The sequence below is a fragment of the Saccoglossus kowalevskii genome, chromosome 16 (assembly GCF_978046115.1).
Source record: "Saccoglossus kowalevskii chromosome 16, keSacKowa6.1, whole genome shotgun sequence".
NCBI classification, from domain to species: Eukaryota; Metazoa; Hemichordata; class Enteropneusta; family Harrimaniidae; genus Saccoglossus; species Saccoglossus kowalevskii.
This window is the reverse complement of record NC_140656.1, coordinates 8,502,119-8,512,078: the sequence shown is the minus strand read 5'-3', so window position 1 is coordinate 8,512,078 and position 9,960 is coordinate 8,502,119. Positions and strand designations below refer to the sequence as shown.

The 9,960-nt window shown below is 37.9% G+C and overlaps 1 pseudogene; it reads right to left on the bottom strand.

Annotated features, from left to right (window-relative positions):
- Window positions 1-6,999: 6,999 nt before the first annotated feature.
- On the bottom strand, window positions 7,000-8,234 carry LOC146733634 (uncharacterized; annotated as a pseudogene).
- Window positions 8,235-9,960: the final 1,726 nt, after the last annotated feature.

Genomic DNA, 9,960 nt, shown 5'->3' with positions numbered 1-9,960 from the left:
TTTAACTATATTTAAGTTAATTTATTATTTACTATATTTTAGTTAATTTATTTTCTGAAATTAACTGAAGTATTCAAAACAATTATTCAAAAAATACAAATAAAAAGAAATATTCAGATCAGGTTGGGTAGATTTTAATACGAATTTACCTTCACCATCATTTTCTGTCCCCATTTTGCGCATTGCAGCAACTCAGATTTTCACAGCATTTCGCCTCTGCTTCTCTTCAGTTTTTGATTTTTTCAATATTTTGGCTGCTGCATTTACTGACTGCTGATTTCTTCCAGCAGCTGGTGTATCTCATCATACTGCTCTTCTGTGCCAGATCTGAAAGTAATTAATACAATGTAATGGACAGGCTTAACAAAAAAAATGGAAAAAACACTCAATAACTATAGTGTTTTTCAACATTTAAAACAAATCTGGCTTAAGTTAGATTACTTTTATGAAGCTATAACAACTCTTGGGTGCAGGTGTGATTTTGTTTAGTTATTTCCTTTTAATAAATTATTGTTATATTGAGTAGAAAGCAAACTTGTCTTTCAGTTGAGAGTCATATTGCTTAAAAACACACACACAAAATGCCCTATGGTTGAGCCATTGAACCGTTCTACATAATAGAGACATTAGGATGCGCATACGAGAACGGATACGTCACTGCTTCGTCCTATTTGTCAAGTAAAAGTACACTATAGCGTGAAATCATGGATCATTAGTAAAAAAAATCGAAATCTAGAGTACAAGTAAACGAAGATACATTCTACCATTTTACTAGCGTAGATTCGGAAAGTGTCGCATTTTTTGTTATAACCAGAGCGATTTTAAAGAAAATCCCTGAGCTTAAAGTCGACATATTTGGCTTTCTAACGATATCTTACTTATGGTGCTACACCATCTCCATGCGAAGATATATAGTTATATACCCTATATATAAAATATGTTTTTGAAATGCAGCCCCTCACCCCCTTGGCCATTTTCCCCGCTTTTTAGTCGCCGGAGCGATTCACGTCTCAAATTTTGGTTCTCCGGGCGTCTCTAATAAATACCCTATCTAACCGCTGGACTTAATTAGCTAAATTATGAAAAAATCATAGAAGATTGGGCGAAAATCGGTCGTTTTTGGCCTCAACGTTTTCTTGCTCGGAAACGCAAGGGCGATAAGACTAGATTTTCAAGAACGCAGGTCGCTCGAATCGGACGGTTTCTATTGTTTCGAGTCTGTTGTGTGTCTAGAAACATAACAACTTTGTTTTTTTGGTGAATATAGAACATGCTATGTTCCAATTGTAACGTACAGATAGACACACATAGAGACACGCATGTATGTCATTCACTGCGTTCTTTTATTCCAAGTTCATACTATGGTTAAGATAACATAAAACAAAAACAAAACAAAAAAAAACCTGTGTAGACAAAATATGTAAACACATTAATAAGTACATTTGACTCAATGAAGTGTCAATATTATACAATTAGTTATTGCGATAAATTTCAATAGGCTGTCTAGCTCAGGGACTACATGTACATTTTCATATCAGGGAGATATAAATACATATTTGTCAGAAAAACAGAAAGTTTATGCTGCTGGCAAACATGATAAATAAAAATATATTCATCTAAGAAATATAACGGCAATAAATCCCAGAAATACATTATATAGAAATATACAAAATAGCTCACCCTGACTAGAACAACTCTAAATTGAGTGAGATACAGTGCTCTCCTCAGGTCGCCATTCACACAGCTCGAGCTCTATATGTCAAATACATGCAATTGTACACATTTTAGAAGATTATCAAGAAAAATGTGCTTGACTGACAATAAACTCATAAAAAAATGGGCATAGAATATATATCAAGAACTTTAGCAATGATATCCGAAGGGGATGTGACATTTTATATAAAGCAGAAGTACAATTCAAAAATGTCAGACGATATGCATTGTCATAGACGATATGCATAAAGTTCAACACAAAATATTTAAAATATTTTTGAAACTTTAATAACAACTTCAGTAACTTCAATTACAAAGATTAAACTTACCAGAAAAACATGAAATGGTTTTCAAACTTCTAGAGACTGATAAAGATTGAAACTGGGTGAAATTGCAGACAGCAAAAGAAAAGTGTTTGCAAACAGAAGTTTACAAGATGGAGTCTGTCATGTCACATGACCTCGGCAAAAGAAGTGTTTTCTCAAAATTACAAAATACATTGAAATAATACATTACATATTCTCTACAGAAATTAATAATAAAAATAAAGAATTTACAATACATCTCAAAGGTAGAAATATGAATATTTAAAGAAAATATAAATAACACTCAAGGGTGAACAGCGCCCTCACACTCAAGAAGGGTGAACAGCGCCCCATACACTCAAGAAGGGTAAACAGCACTCTCACACACTTCCCTGCTTGAAGGTTGGTGCCCTCAACAACCAAACGATGAATAGAAATTACAGAACAGAAGTTTTGTAATAATCAAAAAGATTCATGATGACATCATGACATCATGACCAGTTAACAACTAAACCAACATGCACTGGATCCACAAAGACGATCAAATAGAACAAATACAGTGGCTCCAAATGCAGATTGCGTTACGCTGTTGTGAAAGGGTCATTATCATACTAACACTTAAACATGTTCATTGAACACAAAGAAGAAATTACAAAGTTCAAATAGCAAATAACCCAATACAAATTACATTTGCGTTACATTACTGTGAAAGTTAAACATGGTTTATCCCAGATAACATCTGCATCATCAGCATATTGGACTGGGCCAAATTAGCATGGCTTTGAACCATATTTGCTAACATTTTAGGATCATATTTTACACACACAGAAGTTTCTTTGATGACTGATTTTGGTAAATTATGTGGGTTGGAATGTTGTCCAGCTGTAACACGAGTTGATCTTCGAGGTTCACTTATTACGTTTTCTGAACTAGTCAACTTTTCCGCTGATCTATCATGAGGAGTTTTATTAGCAATGGTTTCTGTTTTAAGGCAAATACTTGGTTGCTCAACCACTGTATCAGAAGGTATCAAAGGCTTTGTAGGTATGCTTGGATTAGACCTTTCATTGTTATCCACATTAACTTCAGCAGAAGGAGGAATAGTACGCAATTCACACCTGGTCTCACTATCAATACGAAAGTCACACTCTTCATCTTCAGAGTCACTGTCAGATATTTTTTCAGACTTAACATCTTCTTCTGTGGCACTGCCAACTTTCATGTCTTTGACAAGACTTCTGGAATCTAGCAGCTCAGTTCGATGTACAGTCTTGCGCGGTAGCCCACCAGTGACAGGTTCCACTACATAAGTATTTCCACCAGTGTCAAGTTTTTCAATGACCATATATGGTTCAGGATTCCATTTATCTTGGATCTTATTGCGCCCTATCACTCTATTCTTTAAGAACACATGAGCACCAAGCTCCAAATCAGTTTTGTCAGCTTTACTATCATTCCTGACTCTTCTTCTTAGAGCTTCTTTCTCAGTCTTCCGTGAGGCCATTTCAAATGCATCTGTTAATCTTCTGTGATGATCGGCTATCCATCCATCTACCGAGCAATCATCCTTGCACACATCAATGCCAAGTAGATGATTGACAGGAAGTACAGGTTCTCTACCAAAAAACAAATAGTGAGGAGAGTAGCCAGTAGATGGGTGTGGAGTACAGTTGTATGCATACACTAGCTCGGGTAAGTGCTCAGACCACTTTGACTTCTTCTTCGGAGGGAGTGTGCGCAATCGATCATGGAGAGTGCGATTAAATCGCTCACACTGTCCGTTGCCCTCTGGATGGTATGGAGTTGTGCGACTCTTTGTGATATTGTAGATGTTACAAAGTTCTCGAATAATTTTGCTTTCAAAATTACGGCCTTGATCGCTATGAATTCTACGAGGTACTCCAAATCGAACAAACCAGTCACGAACTAAGACACGAGCTACTGTTGTCGCTTTCTGATCTCTGGTTGGTATTGCTTGAGTGAACATGGTGAACACATCTGTGAGCACAAGAACATTCTCAACACCATTCGAGCTGGGTTCTAGTACAGTTTAGTCCATAGCAAGTATCTCCAATGGCTTTGAAGCAGTCAGGGATCCCATGGTGGGATGGAGCCTCTTCCCTGCTTTGGCCAAAGTACAACGTTGACATCTATTATAGTACTCAGCAATCTCTCCAACCATTCCTGGCCAGTAACATCTTTCTCTCACCAATGCTGTTGTCTTCTCAGCTGCCTGATGCCCAACCTGATCATGCACTGCATTCAACACTTGGTTCTTGATCTGTTCTGGGAGCACTAGTTGTTTCACTTCTCTACCAGTGTCATGGACAATTCGATACAGCACACCTTCATCTTCCATGATCCGTTTCCAACACCGGAGCAACTTACGCTTAGTAGGAGGGTGCCTAGTTTTCCAGTAGAACCAAAGTCTGCTGATATTTTCATCTAGTATCTGCATACGTGATAAGTCGGTCTTAGAGATAGACGGCAAAGTAGAAATTGTCTTTGGCTCTGTGTTTTGAGTTCTAACGCGAACTTCTTTAAGCAACACTTCAGTAGACATCCTTTCAGAACATGTACGAATGGAGTCTTCAAGAACAGTGGAAACAGGAGTATCAAGAGCGTTTTCAGCAAAACGTTCACTTCTGATTTCCTCCAATGTAACAGATAAACAATCATCCCCATGACTAGTTTTTCTACTAAGAGCATCTGCATTTCCATTGCTCTTGCCGGACCTATATTTTACTGAAATTGAACTGTGCAAGGTCAGCTGCCCATCTAGTTTCGGTGGCACCTAGTTTCGCTGTTGTCAGGAAATAGCTTAATGGATTGTTATCAGTATAGACTACAAATTCAGCTCCAATAAGAAGATCTCTGTATTTTTCAGTGATTGCCCACTTTAATGCAAGCAACTCTAATTTCATACTGGAGTAGTTCTGCATATTGCGTTCATTAGGTTTTAAACTTCTACTAGAATACCCAAGTACAACAGTTTTATCACCTTGTTTCTGTGACAAAACAGCGCCCAACCCTAAAAAACTAGCATCAGTTTCTAAGATTAAGGGCTGTTTGAAATTAGGATAGCCCAAGACTGGAGGGGATGTCAGTGCATTTTTCAGTGCCATAAATGATTCTTCACAAGACTGGTTCCAACATTCATTGACATCACATGACCACCCCTTATTGGTAGTAACTCTTTTCTTCCTCCCTTTCTTTGACTTCCCTCTGACATCATCAGGCTTCTTTAGTAAGCTGTGGAGTGGGGCAGCCACTTTAGCATATTCTGGAATAAACCTCCTGTATTACCCAGACAATCCAAGAAACCCACGTAGTTCACGTTCTGATTTTGGCCTAGGCCACTCTTGAACTGCACGCACTTTCTCCGGATCTGGGGAAACACCATTACCAGACACCACATGACCCAGATAGCGTACTTTAGTGTGAAATAAATGACACTTTTCAGGCTTTACCTTGAGATTGAGCTTAGTCAAACGAGAAAGTACTATATCGAGTCTCGATAGAGTTTCTTCAAAAGTAGAACCAAAAACTAAAATGTCATCAAGATACACAAGAAGAGTCTGAAAATTGATATCACCAAATACTTTGTCCATCAACCTCATAAAGGTGGCAGGAGCATTACATAGACCAAATGGCATTTTGGTATACTCAAAAAGACCTCCTGTACCTGTACGGAATGCAGTCTTCTCAATGTCCTCCTCAGCAACCGGAAGTTGATTAAAACCATGTGCCAAATCCAGGCTACAGAAATATTTGGCGCCTCCAAGTACTTCTAAAGCTTCCTCTATCCTAGGTAAAGGATATGCATCTTTGTGAGTCTTCATATTCAAGGAGCAATAATCCACGCATAACCTCAGCTTACCATCCTTCTTTTTTACTAAAACTATTGGTGATGCATAAGGGCTAGACGACTCTCTAATAACACCTCTCTCTAAAGATTTCTGTAAGTACTCCCTCACCTCATCCCAGTGATGTGGTGGGACTCTACGATGTGGTACTTTAACAGGCTTATCATCAGTGGTAATTATTCGATGCTGTACTAAATCACAAAATCCAATATCATCCTCATCCTTACTAAATGTGTTCTGATATTTATCAATCAGCATATTTAACTTGTTCTTCTGGACTTGACTAACATCACCAACATTCATTCTTGAGATAAGGTCTTGTACTTCAGGAGCTGTGACATCACTGCCTGGTGCTTCTGTCACTTGTACTTCATTTACATTCACAGCATGAAACCTAATAGTTGGCTCTAAAGAACAGACTTAGCCACTCCCACTGGGGTGCGAGGGGTTAAATAAACATCACGATCACTGAAATTTGCAATTTGCATAGGCACCCTACCAGTATCAGTCACAGTCACATATGTTGCACCAATGGCCACTCCACTCTGCAACTCTGCAACATGAACTTCATTTCGCTCCAACAACACATTGTATGTCTGTCCAATGGGGGCAGGTCTGAGAGATCCATCAATTACACGTATAGGACGAGCAGGAATCAATACAGGTTTCTTCCCAGCAATTCTCACAGGTCTGTTCTCCACTGAAACTGCAAACACTTCTTCATTGTTTACAAACGTTGGCTTGTAAGCTTCTAGTATATAAAGAAAGTTAATCTCATTCACACTAAGCCCAGTTTGTATTTTCTCTCTAAAGTTATCACCATACTGCCCTACCAATTCATTTCTTATATCCCTAAAAACATTGGACCCTATAACACCAGGTACTCTTTTCTTTCGTGACTCAACGGGAGTATTGGTTGGGTCACGCACAACTAAGAAACCCAAATTATTAAATGTATGATTACAAATAGTAATAGACAGCTCCACATAACCAAGGTAGGGTATATCAAGGCCCTGAGAACCAGTTAACTTAATAAATGATGCAACATCTATTAACTCTGCTTTAACAAGATATTCTCTAAAAAACTGCTCCGTTACTGTTGAGACCTGGGCACCGGTGTCAAGTACACACACACCATCTGTACCTCCCAACTTTAGAACAGCTTCTGGACAATCTCCCACCACGCTATGTATAAATGAGCCTCCATCAATCCTAGTCTCACCTACCACACGGCTCTCTGCAGCAGGCTGGTTTAGTTTAAATCTTGGGGTTTAGGCTTTGGTTTGGACTTTCTCTTAGGGCAGTCTCGGTTTAGATGATCTGGTGAGTTACATGTCCAACATCGAGGTTTATTGTCAGTTGACACAGGTGAACGATTCTCAGGTTTCACAAATTTCTGTACCATTGATGTGAGGGTATCAACTTGTTTTGAAAGCATAGACACCTGTTGAGCCAGTGCTGCAACTTCTCCATCACTTTTAGATTGGTCGCTTAATACCTCACGAACAGCAGCTTCACGTTTTGTTTTCAAAGATTTGCCCCTTTGACCCATCAATTTGATAACCTGGTCACGAGCATCGAAAAAACTAAGTTCTGGCTGATCTGCATTCAGTCTTCGTAACTCCATTCGCAAACTGTCATCTCGAACAGCTTCAGCTAAACGACTTTTTAACTGACTTTCTCTACCTGGTTTGAATGACGAATCTAGTTGTGCGATTCTGTCATACAAACAAACTAACTGCAAGGAACATGCAATGATGTCTTCTCCATCAGACTGTGTATACGCAAAGAACTGTTGCTGTAGCTGGAGTAAACTATCACCGTCACCAAACACTCTTTATAAGTATTGCAAATATCTTACTTGGATCACTTTTGACGGCATCTCCACGACCAAGTATCTCACGTCTGGCCTTACCAACAAGATGTTCAATGAGAAATGCAGCCTGTTCACTCACATCTAGTCTTCTGGAGGATATAACTGCTTGGGCATCTTCAATCCAGTCCTCTACTGACAGATCACTGGCTTTTTCAGGCTTGTCATGAAACCTGTCAAGTTTCCTACTCGGAGACATGTACACCACCTTTCCCATACCAGTACCAGAGTCTGCACTGACCTTAGATGTCTCTCGTTCCAAAGCAATCAGACGCTTTACCTCCATACTAGATGCTTCAGCATCTGCCCATGCTGCAGCCACTTCCTCATCTTTTTGTGTAACAGCCAACTCCAATGCTTTAATTCTCTGCAACATCCCTTGGACATCAGCCTCAGTAGCAGCTTGCTCTGTATCAGACATGATAGTAGGATATACAGCAAAAAGAAATTGTGAACCAGCAGTACACAAATAGCATTAAACTAAAATAATCTACACTCAAGTACTAAATACATACAGTGTGACCTTAATAACAGATTATCACACAGTAAGGGATCCTATACTACTACATTCACACAATAACAGCTTCAAGTAAAATTTTTACAGTGCACCACGTGTAAAAACATACATTGCAACGATCTACTAAAAACAAGACTGTGAAAATTCTGTGAAATACACAAGTACAAAATAAACATTCAAACAATTATTATCAAACAAACTTCAATAAAAGAGTCTATTTGAAAGAGTTCACACAAACTTGTCTTTTCATCCTTGATGATGTGTCATCAGTCCAGGTTGAACATCAGTGTCTTCTATGAGAACACAGTAGCACAGTTCAGGTGAAATGTAGCACACCACCCAGGAAACACACTTTCAACTTGGCCTTAATTCTCTCTTCAAGTCAGGGTTTAAACCATGTAGAAGTCGCACTTGGATCCTGCCGACTACGCCAAAATGTAATGTGCAGATAGACACACATAGAGACACGCATGTATGTCATTCACTGCGTTCTTTTATTCCAAGTTCATACTATGGTTAAGATAACATAAAACAAAAACAAAACAAACAAAAAAACCTGTGTAGACAAAATATGTAAACACATTAATAAGTACATTTGACTCAATGAAGTGTCAATATTATACAATTAGTTATTGCAATAAATTTCAATAGGCTGTCTAGCTCAGGGACTACATGTACATTTTCATATCAGGGAGATATAAATACATATTTGTCAGAAAAACAGAAAGTTTATGCTGCTGGCAAACATGATAAATAAAAATATATTCATCTAAGAAATATAATGGCAATAAATCTCAGAAATACATTATATAGAAATATACAAAATAGCTCACCCTGACTAGAACAACTCTAAATTGAGTGAGATACAGTGCTCTCCTCAGCTTCAGGTCGCCATTCACACAGCTCGAGCTCTATATGTCAAATACATGCAATTGTACACATTTTAGAAGATTATCAAGACAAATGTGCTTGACTGACAATAAACTCATAAAAAAATGGGCATAGAATATATATCAAGAACTCTAGCAATGATATCCGAAGGGGATGTGACATTTTATATAAAGCAGAAGTACAATTCAAAATGTCATAGACGATATGCATTGTCATAGACGATATGCATAAAGTTCAACACAAAATATTAAAGTTTCAAAAATATTTTAAATAACAAAGATTAAACTTACCAGAAAAACATGAAATGGTTTTCAAACTTCTAGAGACTGATAAAGATTGAAACTGGGTGAAATTGCAGACAGCAAAAGAAAAGTGTTTGCAAACAGAAGTTTACAAGATGGAGTCTGTCATGTCACATGACCTCGGCAAAAGAAGTGTTTTCTCAAAATTACAAAATACATTGAAATAATACATTACATATTCTCTACAGAAATTAATAATAAAAATAAAGAATTTACAATACATCTCAAAGGTAGAAATATGAATATTTAAAGAAAATATAAATAACACTCAAGGGTGTTAAATAACACACAGCGCCCCCATACACTCAAGAAGGGTAAACAGCACTCTCACACACTTCCCTGCTTGAAGGTTGGTGCCCTCAACAACCAAACGATGAATAGAAATTACAGAACAGAAGTTTTGTAATAATCAAAAAGATTCATGATGACATCATGACATCATGACCAGTTAACAACTAAACCAACATGCACTGGATCCACAAAGACGATCAAA